Here is a 24,664-nt window from a genome sequence, read left to right as displayed (position 1 = left end):
GAGGAGACATGATAGCCATATATCAATATGTGAGAGGAAGTCACAGGGAGGAGGGAGCAAGCTTGTTTTCTTCTTCCCTGGAGACTAGGACACAATGGAACAATGGCTTCCAACTACAACAAAGGAGATTCCATCTGAACATGAGGAAGAACTTCCTGACTGTGAGAACCGTTCAGCAGTGGAACTCTCTGCCCCAAAGTGTGGTGGAGGCTCCTTCTTTGGAAGCTTTTAAGCAGAGGCTGGATGGCCGTCAGGGGTGCTTTAAATGCAATATTCCTGCTTCTTGGCAGGGGGTTGGGCTGGATGGCTCATGAGGTCTCTTCCAACTCTATGATTCTATGATTCTAATATGTATATGTATTGGTGTGTGTGTTAATATATATAAGGGTTATCTGGAAAGTAAGGTTACAAGGTATGTAGCTCTCATAGGGAATTTTCGGGGGGAAATTGGTATCACAGCCTTGCAGCGGGAAGCCAGCGAAAGCGAACAAGAAGTGCCAATTGTCAGTAGCTCATCAACTGGCATTGTATTGTCGAAGGCTTTCATGGCCAGAATCACTGGGTTGTTATAGGGTTTTTTTTGGGCTGTATGGCTATGTTCTAGAGGCATTTCTCCTGACGTTTTGCCTGCATCTATGGCAAGCATCCTCGGAGATAGTGAGGTCTGTTGGAACTAGGAAAAAGGGTTTATATATCTGTGGGAAAAGGACTTTTGTCTGCTGGAGCTAGGTGTGAATGCTTGAACTGGCATTGTGGTTAACATTAGAGATGAGCATCTTCATTTCGTTTCCCTCCCAGTGCAAAGTTCGCACTGCCATAAATGCTAAGGACATGAACACCAATGTGATTCATTGTGAAATCGTTTCAGTTTATGGAAGGACATAATGTCAAGATAGCATGTGACAAAATGTGTACGGAATATATTATGAGACCATGAAGAAACTTCGCAGAGCCATCCAAAACAAACGTTGTGGGATGCTGATGGCGGGAGTCTGTCTCCTTCATGACAATGTGCATCCGCACACTGCTCACGCAGCACAAGAGCTGTTGACTTCATTTGGTGGGGATGTTTTCAGCCACCCCTCTCACAACCCTGATCTCGTGCCCAGTGACTATCATCTGATCATTAAATTGAAGGAACACCTGGGTGGAAAACACTTTTCCCACAATGACAAGGTGAAAATCAAAGTGACAAACTAGTTGAAAAAGGCAGAGGGAAACTTCTATGACACAGGCATCAAAAACTCATCCCACAGATGACAAAATGTATTGAACTGAATGGTGATTTTGTGGAAAAATAATGTAATATCCATGCTACAATCTATGTAAGTGAAGTTGATAGGAACTTTAGAAGGGTCTACCCCAGGAGGAGAGACCCTGTGGCCCCACCAAAGAGGGATAGCTACGTTTGTGAGCAAAGAGAAGCCTAATTTTAAGTAAATCATTTTCCCTAAGTTCCCAAAAAGAATCTCATCAAAGTTGAAGAAAGCACCACCAAGGTTTATTAGCAATTCATCTGAAAAGGATGCAAAGAGGCAATCATTCACCAAGCTAAGCATGAAGTTACACAAATAAATGTCGTTTTTATTTTATAGTTGTGTGGTTCAAATCTCCCACTACCCCCTCTCGCCCAGCTTGAAGGGGATTGGCTGACATGCAAACAGCTGGGAGGAAGCTTGGCCATCTCCTGTGCATCAGGGCCAATCACAGGGCTTCCGCGGTGCACCAGAGTCAATCAGGAGGCTCCTGCTGCCTCTGTGCTCCAGCGAATCAGAAGAGAGGGGAGCGGGACAAAGGAATACAATGCATTCTTGCATGGATTATGGCAGGGGTCCTCAAACTAAGGCCCGGGGGCCGGATGCGGCCCTCCAAGGTCATTTACCCGGCCCTCGCTCAGGGTCAACCTAAGTCTGAAACGACTTGAAAGCGCACAACAACAACGACAACAATCGTATCTCATGAGCCAAAAGCAGGCCCACACTTCCCATTGAGATACTAATAAGTTTATATTTGTTAAATTGTTCTTCATTTTAATTATTGTATTGTTTTAAAGTGATTTTTGCACTACAAATAAGATATGAGGTATGCATAGGAATTCATTCATGTTTTTTTCAAATTCTAATCTGCCCCTCCAACAGTTTGAGGAACTGTGACCTGGCCCTCTGTTTAAAAAGTTTGTGGACTCCTGGATTATGGAGTTTAATGTCCAGGGGGCTTAACGAGTCTGGAATCGGCCTGCAAGAAAAGCCAATCTTATTGTCTTGTGATTGATCTGAGATAAGCATTGATCACTTAATCCGAGTTTTCCTCTTGCGGTCAGATAGGGCACAAAGGGGGAGACTTTGGTGAATGTCTTCAATGGAAAGAAAGGCGGGTTGGGAGGAAAAGGTGTTTTCCGAAGGTCATCTTTCCCCCCATTGTTATATGATTAAAAAGTCTCTCTCTCTCTCTCTCTCTCTCTCTCTCTCTCTGTGTGTGTGTGTGTGAGAGAGAGAGAGATACATGAAATCTCAGAAACACTTCTCTTTGTGGTATCTTATATTGCCAGAGAGTTGAACTACATGACTCTTATGATCCCTCCCTTCAAATTCAACACACTATTTTTTTCTGATTCTGTTGTAGCTGAAAAGAGAACAAACAATAGGTAAAGACAGTGTAAAAGCCAGGTGCTTTGGTTTCATGTTTTTTTCTTTCCCATCCTTGGAAAGGGGGGGGGGCAGCTTATTTTGAAGCCAGTTTCGTCACAAGTGAACGCGACTGCCCTTGCCAACTCTCACTCCCACATTTGGGAATGCAAGACTGCCAAAGAGCTGCAAAGATTATCTGTTAGACTTACAGGCTCAAAGATTTGAATTGCAAAATAAGAGAGAGAGAGAGAGAGAGAGGAGGGAGAATTTAAAAATAGCTTCTGCATATTAAACCAGACTGAATCGAGCTGACAGCGCAAGGCTGAACATAAAAGAACATAGAAGCGATGCCATGCTTGCATGGCACATCCTGGCAGTGAGAACGGTGTTTTTGTAAAACGTGTTTTTTTCTGTAAAAAGGAATCTGAGGATGTCCCAAAACTGTCTGTCCCACCCAAAAGAAATGTGCCTTTAATTATGAAAAGGATATAAGGGAGAAAGTGAGTGAAGAATGAGAAAGCTGATTATTTGGACTTTCTATGGGTGCATCTGTGGCAGTGTTTCTCAACCTGGGGGTCGGGACCCCTGAGGGGGTCGCAAAGGGGTGTCAGAGGGGTTGCCAAAGACTATTAGAAAACAGAACACCCACAACCACCAGAAATTACTGTTTTCTAGTTCACCTACAACCCCCCAATGATAGAATTGGACCAAACTTCCTACACAGAACACCCACAACCACCAGAAATTACTGTGTAGGAAGTTTGGTCCAATTCTATCATTGGGGGGTTGTAGGTGAACTATAAATCCCAGCAACTACAACTCCCAAATGTCAAGGTCTATTTCCCCCAAACTCTACCAGTGTTCACATTTGGGCATATTGAGGATTCATGCCAAGTTTGGTCCAGATCCATCAATGAGTCCACAGTGCTCTCGGATATAGGTGAACTACAACTCCAAAACTCAAGGTCAATACCCACCAAACACTTCTAGTATTTTCTGTTGATCACAAGAGTTCTGTGTGCAATGTTTAGTTCAATTCCATCGTTGGTGGGATTCAGAATGCTCTCTGGTTGTAGGTGAACTATAAATCCCAGCAACTACAATTCCCAAATGTCAAGGTCTATTTCCCAGAATCTCCACCAGTGTTCACATCTAGGCATATTGAGTATTCATGCTAAGTCTGGTCCAGATCCATCATTGTTTGAGTCCACAGTGCTCTCCGGATATAGGTGAACTACAACTCCAAAACTCATGGTCAGTGCTCACCAAACCCTTCCAGTATTACTGTTGGTCACAGGTATTCTGTGTGCCACGTTTAGTTCAATTCCATCATTGATGGAGTTCAGAATGCTCTTTGATTGTAGGTGAACTATAGAATCATAGAATCAAAGAGTTGGAAGAGACCTCATGGGCTATCCAGTCCAACCCCTTGCCAAGAAGCAAGAATATTGCATTCAAATCACCCCTGACAGATGGCCATCCAGCCTCCGTTTAAAAGCTTCCAAAGAAGGAGCCTCCACCACACTCCGGGGCAGAGAGTTCCACTGCTGAACGGCTCTCACAGTCAGGAAGTTCTTTCTCGTGTTCAGATGGAATCTCCTTTTTTGTAGTTTGAAGCCATTGTTTCACGTCCTAGTCTCCAGGGAAGCAGAAAACAAGTTTGCTCCCTCCTCCCTATGGCTTCCGCTCACATATTTATACATGGCTATCATATCTCCTCTCAGCCTTCTCTTCTTCATGCTAAACATGCCCAGCTCCTTAAGCCACTCCTCATAGGGTTTGTTCTCCAGACCCTTGATCATCCAGACCCTTGATCGCCCTCCTCTGGACACATTCCAGCTTGTCAATATCTGTAAATTTGCATTTCATTTTTTCTGCCTAAGTGGGGTATCTTGAATTTGTTAAACTTCATTTTGTTAGTTTTGGCCAATCATCTCTCTAATCTGTTAAAATCGTTTTGAATCCTGCTCCTGTCCTCTGGTGCTCTCCCTCCCAATTTGGTGTCGTCTGCAAACTTGATTATCATGCCTTGTAACCCTTTCTCTAAGTAATTAATAAAGATAAATGATAAATTATAGCTGTATAACATGTCCCTAAATTAGAATCTTAAGCAAGATTTTGATTTTAAGGCTTAATTCATTGAGAAGCCCTCTCTCGGCAATAAGAAACATCTTCCAAAAAAGTCAACGTGTGGATACTACACTCTATGAACATATGTGCACTCTCTGTCATCCTCCCCCTCTCTTTGCTAACACATACAACATACACACTAGGCTTGTGCATGGAATTGTTGTCTTCCATTTCTTCCGTTTCCTTCGGTGTCTACGGTACCGTCAAGAACACGAAGGTACCGAAAACCCACTTGACACAAAACAAGAGGGAGCTGATGCCGGCTCCTCCTCAGCTTTTCAGCATCACAGTTTAATATTTTTTTTATGAATCCCTCAGCAAACAAAAAGCAAATTCTAATTCCTGAAAACTACTAAAAGTTACCTCTCCTCTTCCAGGAGGTCATTGCTTTTCCTTATCTAGAAGTGGGAAGCCTCCTTAAAATGCCTTGGGAAGAGTGTGTGGCTGGCTGCTATCCTGGGAGAGAAAGCATGTGCATGCCTCCCTACAGCAGCTCTCCTTTAGAGTAGATTACTATACAGCTTTAAGAACAAGAAGCCTCTTTGAAGCATGTGCCTGCCTGTAACTGAGTGCTTCTCCTCTAGAGTAGGAACAGTTTTTTTCCATGTCAGGAGCAACTTGAGAAACTTCAAGTCACTTCTGGTGTGAGAGAATTGGCCATATGCAAGGACGTTGCCCAGGAGATGCCTGGATGTTTGATGTTTTCCCATCCTGTGGGAGGCTTTTCTCGTGTCCCCACATGGTAAGCTAGAGCTGAGACAGGAACTCACCTCACTATCTGGGTTCAAACCGCCAACCTGTCAGTCAGAAGTCCTGCCAGCACAAGGGTTAACCCACAGATAAGAAACCTGCAGCCAAGTGTCTCTCCTCTAGAGTAGAAAAACAGCTTTAAGAACAAGAAGCCTCTCCTTTAGAGTACACTACTAGACAGCACCTCCCCTTTAGAGTACACTACTAGACAGCTTTAACAAAAAAAAACCTCCTTGAAGCATGTGCCTGTCTGTAACTGAGTGCCTCTCCTCTAGAGTAGAAACAGGTTTTTCTTCCATGTCAGGAGCAACTTGAGAAACTTCAAGTCACTTCTGGTGTGAGAGAATTGGCCATCTGCAAGGATGTTGCCCAGGAGATGCCTGGATGTTTGATGTTTTCCCATCCTGTGGGAGGCTTTTCTCATGTCCCCACATGGTAAGCTAGAGCTGAGACAGGAACTCACCTCACTATGCGGATTCAAACCACCAACCTGTCAGTCAGAAGTACTGCCAGCACAAGGGTTAACCCACAGATAAGAAAACTGCAGCCAAGTGTCTCTCCTCTAGAGTAGAAAAACAGCTTTAAGAACAAGAAGCCTCTCCTTTAGAGTACACTACTAGACAGCACCTCTCCTTTAGAGTACACTACTAGAGAGCACGTCTCCTTTAGAGTACACTACTAGACAGCTTTAACAAAAAAACCCTCCTTGAAGCATGTGCCTGTCTGTAACTGAGTACCTCTCCTCTAGAGTAGGAACAGTTTTTTTTTCCATGTCAGGAGCAACTTGAGAAACTTCAAGTCACTTCTGGTGTGAGAGAATTGGCCATATGCAAGGACGTTGCCCAGGAGATGCCTGGATGTTTGATGTTTTCCCATCCTGTGGAAGGCTTTTCTCGTGTCCCCACATGGTAAGCTAGAGCTGAGACAGGAACTCACCTCACTATCTGGGTTCAAACCGCCAACCTGTCAGTCAGAAGTCCTGCCAGCACAAGGGTTAACCCACAGATAAGAAGCCTGCAGCCAAGTGTCTCTCCTCTAGAGTAGAAAAACAGCTTTAAGAACAAGAAGCCTCTCCTTTGGAGTACACTACTAGACAGCACCTCTCCTTTAGAGTACACTACTAGACAGCACCTCTCCTTTAGAGTACACTACTAGACAGCACCTCTCCTTTAGAGTACACTACTAGACAGCTTTAACAAAAAAAAAACTCCTTGAAGCATGTGCCTGTCTGTAACTGAGTACCTCTCCTCTAGAGTAGGAACAGTTTTTTTTCCATGTCAGGAGCAACTTGAGAAACTTCAAGTCACTTCTGGTGTGAGAGAATTGGCCATATGCAAGGACGTTGCCCAGGAGATGCCTGGATGTTTGATGTTTTCCCATCCTGTGGGAAGCTTTTCTCGTGTCCCCACATGGTAAGCTAGAGCTGAGACAGGAACTCACCTCACTATCCGGGTTCAAACCGCCAACCTGTCAGTCAGAAGTCCTGCCAGCACAAGGGTTAACCCACAGATAAGAAACCTGCAGCCAAGTGTCTCTCCTCTAGAGTAGAAAAACTGCTTTAAGAACAAGAAGCCTCTCCTTTAGAGTACACTACTAGACAGCACCTGTCCTTTAGAGTACACTACTAGACAGCTTTAACAAACAAAAAAAAACCTCCTCGAAGCATGTGCCTGCCTGTAACTGAGTGCCTCTCCTGTAGAGTAGAAACAGGGTTTTCTTCCATGTCAGGAGCAACTTGAGAAACTTCAAGTCACTTCTGGTGTGAGAGAATTGGCCATCTGCAAGGATGTTGCCCAGGAGATGACTGGATGTTTGATGTTTTCCCATCCTGTGGGAGGCTTTTCTCGTGTCCCCACATGTTAAGCTAGAGCTGAGACAGGAACTCACCTCACTATGCGGATTCAAACCGCCAACCTGTCAGTCAGAAGTCCTGCCAGCACAAGGGTTAACCCACAGATAAGAAACCTGCAGCCAAGTGTCTCTCCTCTAGAGTAGAAAAAACAGCTTTAAGAACAAGAAGCCTCTCCTTTAGAGTACACTACTAGACAGCACCTCTCCTTTAGAGTACACTACTAGACAGCACCTCTCCTTTAGAGTACACTACTAGACAGCATTAACAAAAAAAACCTCCTTGAAGCATGTGGCTGTCTGTAACTGAGTGCCTCTCCTCTAGAGTAGAAACAGGTTTTTTTCCATGTCAGGAGCAACTTGAGAAACTTCAAGTCACTTCTGGTGTGAGAGAATTGGCCATCTGCAAGGATGTTGCCCAGGAGATGCCTGGATGTTTGATATTTTCCCATCCTGTGGGAGGCTTTTCTCGTGTCCCCACATGGTAAGCTAGAGCTGAGACAGGAACTCACCTCACTATGCGGATTCAAACCACCAACCTGTCAGTCAGAAGTACTGCCAGCACAAGGGTTAACCCACAGAGAAGAAACATGTAGCCAAGTGTCTCTCCTCTAGAGTAGAAAAAACAGCTTTAAGAACAAGAAGCTTCTCCTTTAGAGTACAGTACTAGACAGCACCTCTCCTTTAGAGTACACTACTAGACAGCTTTAACAAAGAAACCTCTTTGAAGGATGTACCTGTCTGTAACTGTGTGCCTCTCCTCTAGAGTAGAAATTGGGTTTTTTTCCATGTCAGGAGCAACTTGAGAAACTTCAAGTCACTGCTGGTGTGAGAATTGGCCATCTGCAAGGATGTTGCCCAGGAGATGCCTGGATGTTTGTTTTCCCATCCTGTAGGAGGCTTTTCTCATGTCCCCACGTGGTAAGCTAGAGTTGAGACAGGAGCTCACCTCACTATCTGGATTCAAACGGCCAACCTGTCAGTCAGAAGTCCTGCCAGCACAAAGGTTAACCCACAGATTTATTTATCGTGTCAAGAGCAAACCAAATAGTTGTATTGCATCTTTAACAAACAAACAAACAAACATACAAATATAACATACAAAACACAAAGTTTGCAAGCTTGGTAGTTGATTCAATGTCCTTTGATCAGTATCTGGCCACTTGGAGTGACTCTGGTGTTGCTGTGAGAAGGTCCTCCATTGTGCATGTAGCAGGGCTCAGGGTGCATTGCAGCAGGTGGTCTGTGGTTTGCTCTTATCCACACTCACATGTTGTGGATTCCACTTTGTGGCCCCATTTCGTAAGGTTGGCTCTGCATCTCGTGGTGCCAGAGCGCAGTCTGTTAGGCGCCTTCCAAGCCCAATTTTCTGTGTGCCCAGGAGGGACTCTCTCATTTGGTATCAGCCATTGGTTGAGGTTCTGGGGTTTGAGCCTGCCACTTTTGGACTCTCACTTGCTGAGGTGTTCTAGCAAGTGTCTCTGTAGATCTAAGAAAATTATTTCTTGATTTAAGTCATTGGCGTGCTGGCTGATACCCAAATAGGTGATGAGCAGGAGATGTCACTGTCTTGATCTTTTCACTACTGGTTGCTACTTCCTAGCGGATGTCAGGTGGTGCAATACCGGCTAAGCAGTGTAATTTCTCCAGTGGTGTAGGGTGCAGACACCCCGTGATAATGCGGCATGTCTCATGAAGAGCCTCATCCACTGTTTTAGCGTGGTGAGATGTGTTCCACACTGGGCATGCGTACTCAGCAGCAGAGTAGCATAGCGCAAGGGCAGATGTCTTCACTGTGTCTGGCTGTGATCCCCAGGTTGTGCCATTCAGCTTTCATATGATATTGTTTCTAGTGCCCACTTTTTGCTTTATATTCAGACAGTGCTTATTGTAGGTCAGAGAATGGTCCAGAGTGACTCCTAGGTATTTGGATGCGCTACAATGCTCCAGTGGGATTCCGTCCCAACTAATCCTCAGAGGTCGGGATGCTTGTCTGTTCTTAAGGTGAAAGGTGCATGACTGTGTTTTTGATGGATTAGGGATCAGTTGGTTTTCCCTGTAATAGGCAGTAAGAGCACCTAGAGCTTCGGAGAGCTTCTGTTCAACCATCTCAAACCCACATCTCAAACCATCTCAAACCCACAGATAAGAAACCTGCAGCCAAATGTCTCTCCTCTATAGTAGAAAAACAGCTTTAAGAACAAGAAGCTTCCTTAAAGCATTCACGCCTTTCTGCAGCCGAGTGCCTCTCCTCTAGAGTAGAACAGATAGGAAGCCTCCTTTACATGTCTGCACCTGCCCGTAGCCAAGCTCTTCTGGTTTCTTTAAATGCCTTGGAAAGAGGCATACTGATGGGAAGGGGAGCCTGGGAAACCCCCCCCCCCCATAATGGGCCAATAGAAAATGGATCTTTTGGCACTCCAGAGCGAAAACAGATATCTGCCCTCCCAAATTCGGGAGGCTCCCAAAAAATTGATCAGAGCCTCCATCAAAAGCCAGGACACAAAAAAAAGATCTTTGTGAAAAAGATCTTGGAGTCCTCGTGGACAACAAGTTAAACATGAGCCAACAATGTGATGTGGCGGCAAAAAAAGCCAATGGGATTTTGGCCTGCATCAATAGGAGCATAGTGTCTAGATCTAGGGAAGTCATGCTACACCTCTATTCCGCTTTGGTTAGACCACACCTGGAATATTGTGTACAATTCTGGGCACCACAATTCAAGAGAGATATTGACAAGCTGGAATGTGTACAGAGGAGGGCGACTAAAATGGTAAAGGTTCTGGAGAACAAGCCCTATGAGGAGTGGCTTAAGGAGCTGGGCATGTTTAGCCTGAAGAAGAGAAGTCTGAGAGGAGATATGATAGCCATGTATAAATATGTGAGAGGAAGTCACAGGGAGGAGGGAGCAAGCTTGTTTTCTGCTTCCCTGGAGACTAGGATGCAATGGAACAATGGCTTCAAACTACAAGAAAGGAGATTCCATCTGAACATGAGGAAGAACTTCCTGACTGTGAGAGCCATTCAGCAGTGGAACTCTCTGCCCCGGAGTGTGGTGGAGGCTCCTTCTTTGGAAGCTTTTAAACAGAGGCTGGATGGCCATCTGTCAGGGGTGATTTGAATGCAATATTCCTGCTTCTTGGCAGAATGGGGGTGGACTGGATGGCCCATGAGGTCTCTTCCAACTCTTTTATTCTATGATTCTAAGTTGGTGAACTCAGTCATGGATGCAGCTCCTTGGATAGCTTCTTTAAAGTTCAGACTAAAATCCAGAGCAGATTCTCCAACCTATCAACATGGAGGTCATTGGTCGGCAGAACCTGCAGACAGTTCCATTGCATCAAGTTTTGTCTGCATTTGCCTGGCAGAAGGGCTTGTCGCTTCATTGCAGCCATGTGCTTTTGACAAGCTCCTGTTACGATGGCTTACAACAGCGGCTCTGCATTTCCTTCTCTTCTCTGAAAGATGCCAAGCAAAGGAAAAAAAAGAAAACCCAGAACCCTCTGGATTGCGTTGATAACTTCTTGCTTAGCAGCTGTCAAGAGAGAGACGACAGATTAGCCCGAAGGTCTATCTTGGGGCATGTTGGGTTCGAAGGGAGATCAGAGCGAAATCCAGAGCAGATGTGGAGAATGGAAATATCACGGAGTTGCCAGTCTCAATCTTGTCTCCGCTTAGCATATGCATATTTGTCCTGTGCGATTTCACACACAGCCACAGCTTTCTAAATGTGGCTCATCCATGGTGGCGGATGCAGTGGCGGCTGATGTTTCTGCTGGAATGATTACCTTTTGACTTTCTTGCTGGCAAAAGGATCTTCCCAGAGACTGGTCGGCACTTGGGTTTTCTCATCAACAACTGTGAAACACAACACACACAAACAAACATACAAGATGCTTATTTATTTATTTATTATTTATTTATTATTTGCACTTGTTAACCGCCACTCTCAGCCCGAGGGCGACTCGTGGCGGTGTACAGAACATAGAACATAGAAAAGACAACAGTTTACAATAGATCAAGACCATAACACAACATCTTACTAATACACAACTAATTAAACTAAAAATCCGCTTCGTCTTGTTTGGGGTCATACTCAATCTCATAGTCATAGTCCATTCCGGTGGTCATTCCAAAAACATAGCACTTAGTTGAAGGCCTTTTCGAAGAGCCAGGTTTTCAGGCCCTTGCGGAAGGCCATGAGGGAAGGCGCCTGTCTGATTTCAGCAGGGAGGGAGTTCCATAGCCGGGGGGCCACCACCGAGAAGGCCCGCTCTCTTGTCCCCGCCAGGCATGCCTGTGAGGCAGGCGGGACCGAGAGAAGGGCCTCCCCAGATGATCTCAAGGTCCTCGTGGGCTCGTAGGCCGAGATGCGGTTCTCAAGGTATTTTGGGCCGGAACCGTTTAGGGCTTTGTAGGATAACACCAGCACCTTAAATTGGGCCCGGTAGCAGATCGGCAGCCAGTGGAGCTGGGACAGCAAGGGCGTTGTGTGCTCCCTGCGTCCCGCTCCGGTTAACAACATGGCTGCCGCGCGCTGGACTAGCTGGAGCTTCCGGGCCGTCTTCAAGGGCAGCCCCACGTAGAGAGCGTTGCAGTAGTCGAGGCGGGATGTGACCAAAGCGTGTACCACCGTGGCCAAGTCAGACTTCCCAAGATACGGGCGCAGCTGGCGCACGAGCCGAAGCTGTGCAAATGCTCCCCTGGTCACCGCTGAAACCTGAGGCTCCAGGCTCAGCGATGAGTCCAGGGTCACACCCAAGCTGCGAACCTGCGCCTTCAAGGGGAGTGCGACCCCGTCCAGCACAGGCTGTAACCCTATACCCTGCTCGGCCTTGCGACTGACCAGGAGTACCTCTGTCTTGTCTGGATTTAATTAGGTGCACACATTTCTCCTTCTATCACTTCTCTTATATGGAGGGCTTCAGCCAGTCATTATATTTGTTCCTTTGGTCCAAAAAGTCTCATTTCACATCTTAATTTCTACCTGCTCATCACTGATATTTATAGTTTATTTGTTCAACTATTTATGCCCCCTCCCCCCCTATTTTAGGATTCCAGGGCAGTACACTGATCAATCAATGAAACCATCTTGCTTCACCTCTCTATAACTTTCTTTGGTCTATTCCTCAAATCATTTGGTTTCTTCTTACGAGCAGCTGTCACTTGCCCCTTCTCTCAAGTAGTGTCTTTTGGTGCATCTACGTTGCAGAATTAATGCAGCTTGACTCCACTTTAGGTGACACAACTCAGTTGTTGTAGTTCAGTTTGTGATTGTGACTGATGTTCATGATGGAAATGGAGATGAAGGGTTCTCTGGGCCTGGGTCTGTTGGCAATGGGGATGAGGGTTTTCCCGGGCCTGAGTTAAACCCAAGCAAGAGGCCCGAGGTATCTCATGAATAGAATATTTCTTCTGAAGATTCACAAGGTCACATTCCTGGGAGAGGCCCTCAACAGTCCTTCTCTGAGAAACTGTCTTCTGAAGATGATTTCTCAGGTGCAGAATTTAATGAGAGTGAAAATACAAAGCAGAGACAAAGTTCTCAGGCACAGCAAAGGTCAATTTGTCTGCAGGGAAAGAGAGAAAAGAAACCCTTATCTGGTTGTAAGGGCAAGAGAAATGCTTTCCTTTCAGTTCTGAAGTCAGGAAAAGCTTTATATTGATACAAGGGAAAGAGTTATCTCAGTCTCATCGACGTTGGAATTTCATGATGGTCGTGTTTCTAAGTGTTCCAAGCTTCATGTTCCAAGTTTTTGCTAGACTCCTGTACCTGTAATGGATTTTCATGCTGCCTTGTTCTATGGATTTTGTACCTGTAACCCAAATACCTGGGAGTCACTCTGGACTGTGCTCTGACCTACAAGAAGCACTGCCTGAACATCAAGCAAAAAGTGGGCACTAGAAACAATATCATACAAAAGCTGACTGGCACAACCTGGGGATCACAACCAGACACAGTGAAGACATCTGCACTTGTGCTATGCTACTCTGCTGCTGAGTATGCATGCCCAGCATGGAACACATCTCACCATGCCAAAACAGTGGATGTGGCTCTTAATGAGACATGCCTCATTATCACGGGGTCTCTGCGCCCTATACCACTGCAGAAACTACACTGTTTAGCCCAGTGTTTCTCAACCTTCCAAATGCCGTGACCCCTTAACACAGTTCCTCATGGTGTGGTGACCCACAACCATAAAGTTATTTCCATTGCTACTTCATAACTACAATTTTGCTACTGTTATGAATCGTAATGTAAATATCTGACCTGCAGGATGTATTTTCATTCACTGGACCAAATTTAGCACAAATATCCAATACGTCCAAATTGTAGTACTGATAGGGTTGGGGAGGAGAGGAATTGATTTTCCTATTTGGGAGTTGTAGTTACAGGGATTTATAGTTCACCTACAATCAAAGAGCATTCTGAACTCCACCAATGATGGAATTGAACTAGACGTGGCACACAGAACTCCTGTGACCAACAGAAAATACTGGAAGGGTTTGGTGGGCATTGACCTTGAATTTTGGAGTTGTAGTTCACCTATATCTGGAGAGAACTGTGGACTCAAACAATGATGGATCTGGACCAAACGTGCCACAAATCCTCAATATGCCCAAATGTGAACACTGGTAGAGTTTGGGGAAAAGAGACCTTGAAATTTGGGAGTTGTAGTTGCTGAGATTTATAGTTCACCTACAACCAGAGAGCATTCTGAACCCCACCAATGATAGAATTGGACCAAACTTCCCACGCAGAACCCCCATGACCAACAGAAAATATTGTTTTCTGATAGTGTCTCGATCTAGGGAAGTAATGCTACCCCTCTATTCCGCTTTGGTTAGACCACACCTGGAATATTGTGTCCAATTCTGGGTACCACAATTTAAGAGAGATATTGATATTCCATCTGAACATTAGGAAGAACTTCCTGACTGTGAGAGCTGTTTAGCAGTGGAACTCTCTGCCCTCGAGTGTGGTGGAGGCTCCTTCTTTGGAAGCTTTTAAACAGAGGCTGGATGGCCATCTGTCAGGGGTGCTTTGAATATAATATTCCTGCTTCTTGGCAGAATAGGGTTGGACTGGGTGGCCCATGAGGTCTCTTCCAACTCTGTGATTCTATGATTCTATAAGCATTGTGTTGTGATTTGAGTGCTCCGCTATGACTCTGGAGAGCAGAGTTCAAATTCCAACTCAACCATGGAAAACAACCAGTTGATCTTGGGCCAGAGAAAGGCAATAGCAAATCCCCTCTGAAGAAATCGTGCCAAGAAAACCCTGTGATAAGTTTGCTTTAGGATCACCATAAGCCGAGAATCGCCTGCAGGCAAACAACAGGAGCAGCAGCAACAATAACAACAGAGGTTTCAAAATCATGCAAATCTTGCCATTTGGTTCTGTCACTTGGAATCTCTGATCGTCAAATGAAAGAGAATCAGAAATGTGTTTCTTCTTTCTCTGTGACCCAAATGACTCAACCGAAGCTATCATACTTGGATATATCATGAGATCTGATGACTCACTAGAAAAGATAACAACGTTTGATAAAGTGGAAAACAGCGAGGAAAGAAGAAGACCACATTGCAAGTGGATTGACTCCATACAGCAGTGTTTCTCAACCTTCCTAATGCCATGACCCCTTAATACAATTCGTCATTTAACGGTTATTTATTTATTTATTTATCGTGTCATCAGCAATCATTGTATTTCAATTCTAACAGAGCAAAACAAACACACAGATTAAAAAGAAAAAGGGGGGGGGGGGAAACACAGATTTTGCAAATTTGGTATTTGGTTAAATGTCCTTTGACCAGTATCTGGCCACTTGGAGTGCTTCTGGTGTTGCTGCAAGGAGGTCCTCCATTGTGCATGTGGCAGGGCTCAGGGTGCATTGCAGCAGGTGGTCAGTGGTTTGCTCTTCTCCACACTCGCATGTTGTGGATTTCACTTTGTAGCCCCATTTCTGAAGGTTGGCTCTGCATCTCATGGTGCCAGAGCACAGTCTGTTCAGTGCCCTCCAAGTTGCCCCGTTTTCTGTGTGCCCAGGGGGGAGTCTCTCATTTGGTATCAGCCATTGATTAACGTTCTGGGTTTGAGCCTGCCACTTTTGGACTCTCGCTTGCTGAGGTATTCCAGCGAGTGTCTCTGTAGATCCTAGAAAACTATTTCTTGATTTAAGTTGTTGACGTGCTGGCTGATACCCAAATAGGGATGAGTTGGAGATGTCTCTGCCTTGGTCCTTTCACTATTGGCTGCTACTTCCTGGCAGATGTCAGGTGGTGCAATACCGGCTAAGCAGTGTAATTTCTCCAGTGGTGTGGGGCGCAGACACCCCGTGATAATGCAGCATGTCTCATTAAAAGCCACATCCACTGTTTTAGTTTGGTGAGATGTGTTCCACACTAGGCATGCATACTCAGCAGCAGAGTAGCATAGCGCAAGGGCAGATCATAGAATCATAGAATCATAGAATCATAGAATCAAAGAGTTGGAAGAGACCTCATGGGCCATCCAGTCCAACCCCCTGCCAAGAAGCAGGAATATTGCATTCAAATCACCCCTGACAAATGGCCATCCAGCCTCTGCTTAAAAGCTTCCAAAGAAGGAGCCTCCACCACACTCCGGGGCAGAGAGTTCCACTGCTGAACGGCTCTCACAGTCAGGAAGTTCTTCCTCATGTTCAGATGGAATCTCCTCTCTTGTAGTTTGAAGCCATTGTTCCGCGTCCTAGTCTCCAAGGAAGCAGAAAACAAGCTTGCTCCCTCCTCCCTGTGGCTTCCTCTCACATATTTATACATGGCTATCATATCTCCTCTCAGCCTTCTCTTCTTCAGGCTAAACATGCCCAGTTCCCTAAGCCGCTCCTCATAGGGCTTGTTCTCCAGACCCTTGATCATTTTAGTCGCCCTCCTCTGGACACATTCCAGCTTGTCAATATCTCTCTTGAATTGTGGTGCCCAGAATTGGACACAGTATTCCAGATGTGGTCTAACCAAAGCAGAATAGAGGGGTAGCATTACTTCCTTAGATCTAGACACTATGCTCCTGAAGATGTCTTCACTGTGTCTGGTTGTGATCCCCAGGTTGTGCCAGTCAGCTTTCGTATGATGTTGTTTCTAGCGCCCACTTTTTGCTTGATGTTCATGCAGTGCTTCTTGTAGGTCAGGGCACGGTCCAAAGTGACTCCCAGATATTTGTGTGTGTTTCAATGCTCCAGTGGGATTCCTTCCCAGGTAATCCTCAGAGCTCGGGATGCTTGTCTGTTCTTAAGGTGAAAGGCGCATGTTTGTGTTTTAGATGGATTAAGGATGGTTTTCCCTGTAATAGGCAGTAAGAGCATTTAACGGTGACCCCCAACCATAACATTATTTTCATTGCTACTTAACAACTGTTAATTTCACTTCCGTTATGAATTGTCTTAGTAACGATTGGTGAAGATGCCACTAATTTGTGATGAGGTCACCAATTCGTAAATGTTTGTAAAGGAGCCACCACTCTGTAAGGGCTTATTAAATGGATAGCTTAGCTTATAGCTAATAATATTGATTTGGTCTTTCTTCTGTGTAGCGTGACTTAACTTGGAAAGGAATTGGATCAGAGACAAGGCTTTAGGACAGTGTTTCTCAACCTTCCTAATGCTGCGACCTCTTAATACAGTTCCTCATGTTGTGGTGACCCCCAACCATAAAATTATTTTCGTTGCTACTTCATATCTGTAACTTTGCTATCTCAGCATTTCTCAAACTGGGGGTCAGGACCCATGGGGGGGGGGGTTGTCAGGGGGTGTCAGAGGGGTCGCCAACGATCATAAATGGTCATGAGGATTCTGTGTGGGAAGTTTGGCCCAATTTTATCGTTGGTGGGGTTCAGAATGCTCTTTGATTGTAGGTGAACTACAAATCCCAGCAACTGCAACTCCCAAATGTCAAGGTCTGTTTTTCCCAAACTCCACCAGTGACCCCTTATAATACAGTACCTCATGTTGTGGTGACCCCCAACCATTATTTGTAGCTACTTCAGAACTGTCATTTTGCTACTGTTATGAATCATAACGTAAATATCAGATATGCAGGATGTATTTTCATTTACTGGACCAGATTTGACACAAATATCCGATACGACCAAATTTGAATACTGGTGGCGGTTGGGGGGGGAGGGGATTGATTATGTCATTTGTAGTTGCTGGGATTTATAGTTATAGATTGGCTTTTATTAGTTGTTATTGGATAATTATTATTAATTAAATTATTTTTTTATCTATTTATAATTGTTGCTGCTATGTATCTTATCTTACTATGTATATTGCTGGCATCGAATTGTGCCTTCTGTAAGCCGCCCTGAGTCCACCTTCGGGGGTTGAGAAGGGTGGGGTAGAAATGCTCGAAATAAATAAATAAATAAATAAATACATGCAGAGAACATTGTGGACTCAAGCAATGATGGATCTGGACCAAATTGACACAGATACTAGGCTTGGGCGGTTTCGTTTGTTAATTTCGTAATTCGTTATTAATTCGTATTTAAATTAGTTTACGATCCGATATTGAGCCATGCAGGAATATTGTGAGGAGTAATTAAGAATCGAAACAATTTTTCCAATTTTCGTAATTATTTCGTAGTTATTTTCGTAATATAATATAATAATATATAATACACAATATTATAATAATATAATATACAATAATATAATATAATAATATATAATATTATAATATTATAATAATATAATATAATATATAATAATATAATATACAATAATATAATATAATAATATATAATATAATATAATATATATAATATAATAATATATAATAATATAACATACAATAATATAATATAATATAATAATAATATAATATAATATATATAATATAATATAATAATATATAATATTATAATAATATAATATAATATATAATAATATAATATAATATATAGTAATATAATATAATATAGTTGTTGTTTGTTTTATCACACCAACAGTCAACAACAACAGAGGGAGAGGGAAGCTTCAGAAGTTCCCCCTGTCCCATTTGGAGGTTTTTTTAGCATATTGCGCAATCGCATCCGCCATTAACGAATCAATTCGAAATTTTCGAAATTTCGTAAATTTCGAAATTTTTTAAAGAAACAATTCGAAATTCTTTAAAAAAACGAAACGCAATGGACCCCCTAAAAACGAAACGAGTTTAGAAACAAATTTTTCCGTTGTTACCCAAGCCTAACAGATACTCAATATGCCCAAATGTGAAGACTGGCGGAGTTTGGGGAAAACAGGCCTTGACATTTCGGTGTGGTTGTAGTTGCTGGGATTTATAGTTCACTTATTATTATCCAAACCGCACCAATGGTAGAATGGGGCCAAACTTCCCACACCTTGAGTTTGGGAGTTGTAGTTCACCCACCTCCAGAGAGCACCGTGGACTCAAACAAAGATGGATCTGGACAAAACTTGGTACAGATACTCAATGTTCCCAAATGTGAACACTTGTGGAGTTTGGGGAAAATAGACCTTGACATTTAGGAGATGTAGTTGCTGGGATTTGTAGTTCACCTACAATCAGAGAGCATTCTAAACCCCACCAATGATAGAATTGGGGCAAACTTCCCACACAGAACTCCCATGACCAACAGAAAATACTTGACCAACCCCTCTGACACTCCGTGCAACCCCTCCAGCGGTCCCGACCATGAGGTTGAGAAACACTGCAATAGAGGAAGCCGTATCCTTGAGTTTCATGACCTGAACAACTCCCTTTGTTATTAATGCCTCTCAGTCATGTTGTTATTGTAGTTGGTGGGACAATGGTGAACAATGTAGCACATCTACATGCAATTCAGTGTGGTGAATGTCGATTTGCACTTGTAATGCCATTGCACATAGGATTGTGCATTTGATGCACTTTCTGACGGTGCGAGTGGCGCCACCTATATGTAGAACTGTAAGTTGCAGGATTTGAACTGTTGTATCATGCCTGATTTTGCCTTTTACCCTGTAAATGTATAGTTGGATTGATTGGTTATTTATAGCTGTCAATCAATGTTGTTTGCACCAGTTAAATTGCTCCTCCTGCTCAGTTGTTTGACTCCACCTCTTCCTAGAGAGCAGGAAAGTGTTTCCTTTTCCATTCCACCATCAAACTTTCTATCAGATGGACGTGAGAGAGAGAGACTTGGCTCTGAAGCCCTTGATTAAGTTACCTCTCAGCACCAATTCTGAGGTTCTTACCCTTGAGACTTATGCTTCATGTTCAGATCAACCTGGACGACGTTGAGGAGTCTCAAGCGCCTTCAAACCAGTTCTTTGGCACCAGAGGAAGGTTTTGTGCCTTCAAAATATAGGCCATTGGAATTGGGGTTGTGATTATTCTGATATTCACGACCATTGAGAAAGAGGCACCTGGAAAAGCTTCTCAGCTGCAAAACTCCTTGGATCCAAGACAACTAGAGACTGTAATATATATTTTCCTTTACCCCTTTGAAACCTTCAGCTCATTGCCTTAAAGGGATAACTCTTTGGGAACAATTAAACCTATTTTGAGTTATCTACAGTGTTTTGGTCTTTGGGAGTTCCAGTTTTCCTAAAGGAGGGCAAGAAGCAATCCCCTGGGGGAAAGATGTCACGTCCATGCCTCTTTCACTAAGAGTTATAGCCCCCAGGCACAATGGCACACACTTGGTGCTACATTTCGTTCTATTGTGCAATGCCACTATGGGTTATGTACCGCCCATAATATGTAATCTATCAGGCAGAGTTTTCCACCATGCAACCCTAATGAGAAAACTCAGCTGGAAACAAACAAACAAAGCAACCAGCGCCGTTCCTGATGCCAATGGCTGTTTATGTGTTGTGTTAATTCTTCCCTGTTTCGTATAACCCTCCCAACCTGGTTGCTTAGCAGCTGGGATGCTTTCCGATGGTGTGTGTGGATTCAGCGCCAGAGCACAAAGCGGGGGGGGGGGGGGGGGGGGCAAAGCTCTGCGTGTCATTTTGATACATTTCCTCAGTGATGCTTGTGCAAACGGTTTGACAGATGGGGCTGGAAGGAGCGGTCTGGCCTGCGCCATCAGATTCTGAACCTTGAGATAGTGAGGAACAAAGGACACATGACATCGCATGGAGACGTCATGCCAGGGAGTGCTCCTTACCCATTGCCTGTATTAACTCAAAGCTTAATACAAGGCACAGCATTTCTTCCTGGTTTTCTCTGAGCTTGTTATCGATCTATCCCGCCTGCTCAAAAGAACAATCTGTTCGTGTTGTTATTGTAGTTGGTGACCTTGGGAAACTATAACTCCCAGGAGGACTCCATCTCAAGGTGCAAAGGTATTCATTCCATGGGAAACAATAACTCCCAGGACCACATAGTATGGAGCTATGGTATTTAAAGTGGGGTCCAAGAGCATTCATTCCATAGTGTAAATGAATCGAGAGATGGGTGTGGACCTTGGGAAACCATAACTCCCAGGAGAACTCCATCGCAAGGAGCCATGACATTTAAAGTGGGGTGCAAGAGCATTCATTCCATAGTGTAAATGAATCGAGAGATGGGTGTGGACCTTGGGAAACCATAACTCCCAGGAGGACTCCATCGCAAGGAGCCATGACATTTAAAGTGGGGTCCAAGAGCATTCATTCCATAGTGTAAATGAATCGAGAGATGGGTGTGGACCTTGGGAAACTATAACTCCCAGGAGGACTCCATCGCAAGGAGCCATGACATTTAAAGTGGGGTGCAAGGGTATTCATTCCCTGCTGTAAACGCACCAAGAGAAGGTTATGGACTTTGGAAAACTATGGCTCCTAGGACTGCAAGCATGGAGATATGGCATAATGATGATGATAATAATAATAATAATAATAATAATAATAATAATAATAATGGCATTTAAAATGGGTCCCGACTGCATTTATTTTCCAGTGCAGATGCAAACAGAGAAGGTTATGGACCTTGGGAAACTATAACTCCCAGGAGGACTCCATCACAAGGAGCCATGACATTTAAAGTGGGGTGCAATGGTATTCATTCCATGCTGTAAATGCACCAAGAGAAGGTTATGGAGCTTGGAAAACTATGGCTCCCAGGACTGCACAGCATGGAGATATGGCATAATAATAATAATAATAATAATAATAATAATAATAATAATAGCATTTAAAATGGGTCCGGACTGCATTTATTCTCCAGTGCAGATGCAACCAGAGAAGGGTATGGACCTTGGGAAGCAATAACTCCCAGGACCACATAGTATGTAGCTATGGTATTTAAAGTGTGTTTCAAGAGCATTCATTCCATAGTATAAATGCACCAAGAGAAGGGTATGGACCTTGGGAAACAATAACTCCCAGGACTGCATAGTATGGAACCATGGTATTTAAAGTGGGATTCAAGAGCATTCATTCCATAGTGTAAATGCATCAAGAGATGGGTATGGACCTTGGGAAACTATAACTCCCAGGAGGACTCCATCGCAAGGAGCCATGACATTTAAAGTGGGGTGCAAGGGTATTCATTCCGTGCTGTAAATGCACCAAGAGAAGGTTATGGACTTTGGAGAACTATGGCTCCCAGGACTGCACAGCATGGAGATATGGCATAATAATAATAATAATAATAATAATAATAATAATAATAATAATAATAATAATAATAATAATGGCATTTAAAATGGGTCCCGACTGCATTTATTCTCCAGTGCAGATGCAAGCAGAGAAGGGTATGCACCTTGGGAAACTATAACTCCCAGGAGGACTCCATTGCAAGGAGCAATGGCATTTAAAGTGGGGTGCAAGGGTATTCATTCCGTGCTGTAAATGCACCAAGAGAAGGTTATGGACCTTGGGAATGATAACTCCCAGGACTGCACAGCATGGAGACATGACATAATAATAATCACCATCACCATCATTATCATCATCCTTCTCTCCTGGCTTTCCCATCAACACAAGGCTCAGATATATCACAGAAGGAAGGGAAGGGAAGGGAAAGACCGGGAAAGGCTATTTGAAAAAAGAAAGGAAGGAAGGAAGGAAGGAAGGAGGGAGGGAGGAAGCAAGGAAGGAAGGAGGGAGGGAAGGAGGGAGGGAGGGGAGAGGGAGGGAGGGAGGGAGGAAGGAAGGAAGGAAGGAAGGAAGGAAGGAAGGAAGGAAGGAAGGAAGGAGGAGGGAGGGAGGGAAGGAAGGAAGGAAGGAAGGAAGGAAGGAAGGAAGGAAGGAAGGAAGGAGGGAGGGAGGGAGGGAGGGAGGGAGGGAGGGAGGAAGCAAGGAGGGAGGGAGGGAGGGAGGGAGGAAGGAGGGAGGGAGGAAGGAAGGAAGGAAGCAAGGAAGGAAGGAAGGAGGGAGGGAGGGAGGAAGCAAGGAAGGAAGGAAGGAAGGAAGGAGGGAGGGAGGGAGGGAGGGAGGGAGGGAGGAAGCAAGGAAGGAAGGAAGGAAGGAGGGAGGGAGGGACGGAGGGAGGAAGCAAGGAAGGAAGGAGGGAGGGAGGGAGGAAGGAGGGAGGGAGGAAGCAAGGAAGGAAGGAAGGAGGGAGGGAGGGAGGAAACAAGGAAGGAGGGAGGGAGGGAGGGAGGGAGGAAGGATGGAAGGAAGGCGGGAGGGAGGAAGCAAGGAAGGAAGGAAGGAAGGAGGGAGGGAGGGAGGAAGGAAGGAAGGAAGGAAGGAAGGAAGGAAGGAAGGAAGGAAGGAAGTGTTCTGGCAAAGTAAAAACTTGGTGAGCAAAAGGGAATGTTTTCCTTAATAAGGGTACTTTTGGCTACTCCCACAATTTCCCTCCCACAATTTGGGGAAACGTTTCATTTTAAACCTGGGAGCAACAAATGCCATCACATTACAGAAATGGCCAATCATCTGGATCATTTCAAAAAATCCAGTTCCCCACTAGCTCTTGAAAGGAATGCTGGCGCCCACACTTAAAATGCGCAAAGAATGTTCTATCCTACACTTGAAGCCAAACGAATGTGATGAGGAGAGTGGCTTCCTGGATTTCAAGTGCAGCACTTAGTGGAATTTAGTAAATGTGATGAAGTGGATGGTAATCGAGCATTGGACTAGGACCCAGGGTTAAGATTCCCCATTTGGACATGGAAACCCCATGAGCGAGGCATACACTCTACACCAGCATTTCTCAACCGGTGGGTCGGGACCCATGTGGGGGTCGCGAGGGGGTGTCAGAGGGGTAGCCAAAGACCATTAGAAAGCAGTATTTTTGGTTGGTCATGAGGGTTCTGTGTGGGAAGTTTTATCCAATTCTATCATTGGTGGGTTCGGAACGCTATTTAATTGTAGGTGAACTTCAAATCGCAGAAACTACAACTCCCAAATGTCAAGGTTTATTTTCCCCAACTCCACCAGTGTTCACATTTGAGCATTTTGAGCATTTGTGCCATGTTTGGTCCAGTGCTCTCTGGATGTAGGTGAACTACAATTCCAGAACTCAAGGTCAAAGCCTACCAAACCCTTCCAGTATTTTGTATTGATGGTGGGAGTTCTGTGTGCCAAGTTTGGTTCAATTCCATCATTGGTAGACTTCAGAATGCTCTTTGATCGTAGGTGAACTCAGAGGCGTCCCTAAGAAATTTTCAATGGTAAGCAAACAGTATTTTGGTGCCCCCCCCCCAACCAATCACTGATATATATTTTCTGTTTGTCATGGGAGTTCTGTGTGCCGTATTTGGTTCAATTCCATCATTGGTGGAGTTCAGAATGCTCTTTGATTGTAAGTTAACTATACATCCCAGTAATTACAACTCACATATGTCAAGGTATATTTTCCCCCAAGAGCGCCTCAATAGCCCCCCTGGGCAAAATCAACTATACTGCAAATGCTTACTTTGCGTAATGGGTTGAGCTGCCCCTGGGTGAACTATAAATCCCAGCAACTACAACCCCCAAATGTCAAGGACTATTTTCCCCAAACTCCACTCATGTTCACATTGAACATATTGGGTACTTGTGCCATGTTTGGTCCAGATTATGAGGACTCAAACAATCACAATGCTCTCTGGATGTAAGTGAACTACAACTCCAAAATTTAAGGCCAATGCCCACCAAACTCTTCCAGTATTTTCTGTCGGTCATGGGAGTTCTGTGTTCCAAGCTTGGTTCAGTTCCATCGTTGGTGGTGTTCAGAATGCTCTTTGATTGTTGGTGAACTATAAATCCAAGAAATTACAACTCCCAAATGACAAAATCAATCCCCCCCAACTCCACCAGTATGCAAATTTGGGTGTATTGGGTATTTGTGCCCAATTTGGTCCAGTGAATGAAAATACATCCTGCATATCAGAGGTTTACATCACAATTCAT

The 24,664-nt window shown here is 44.3% G+C and overlaps 1 protein-coding gene across 4 annotated transcripts in view; it reads left to right on the top strand.

Moving 5' to 3' along the window:
- Positions 1 to 24,664, top strand: part of FGF13 (fibroblast growth factor 13) — a 385,345-nt gene that overhangs the window by 227,534 nt on the left and 133,147 nt on the right. The window lies entirely within an intron of this gene.

This window comes from Anolis sagrei, chromosome 10 (genome assembly GCF_037176765.1).
Source record: "Anolis sagrei isolate rAnoSag1 chromosome 10, rAnoSag1.mat, whole genome shotgun sequence".
Lineage (NCBI taxonomy): Eukaryota > Metazoa > Chordata > Lepidosauria > Squamata > Dactyloidae > Anolis > Anolis sagrei.
The sequence above is the reverse complement of the archived record's forward strand: the minus strand, read 5'-3'. Positions and strand labels throughout refer to the sequence as shown.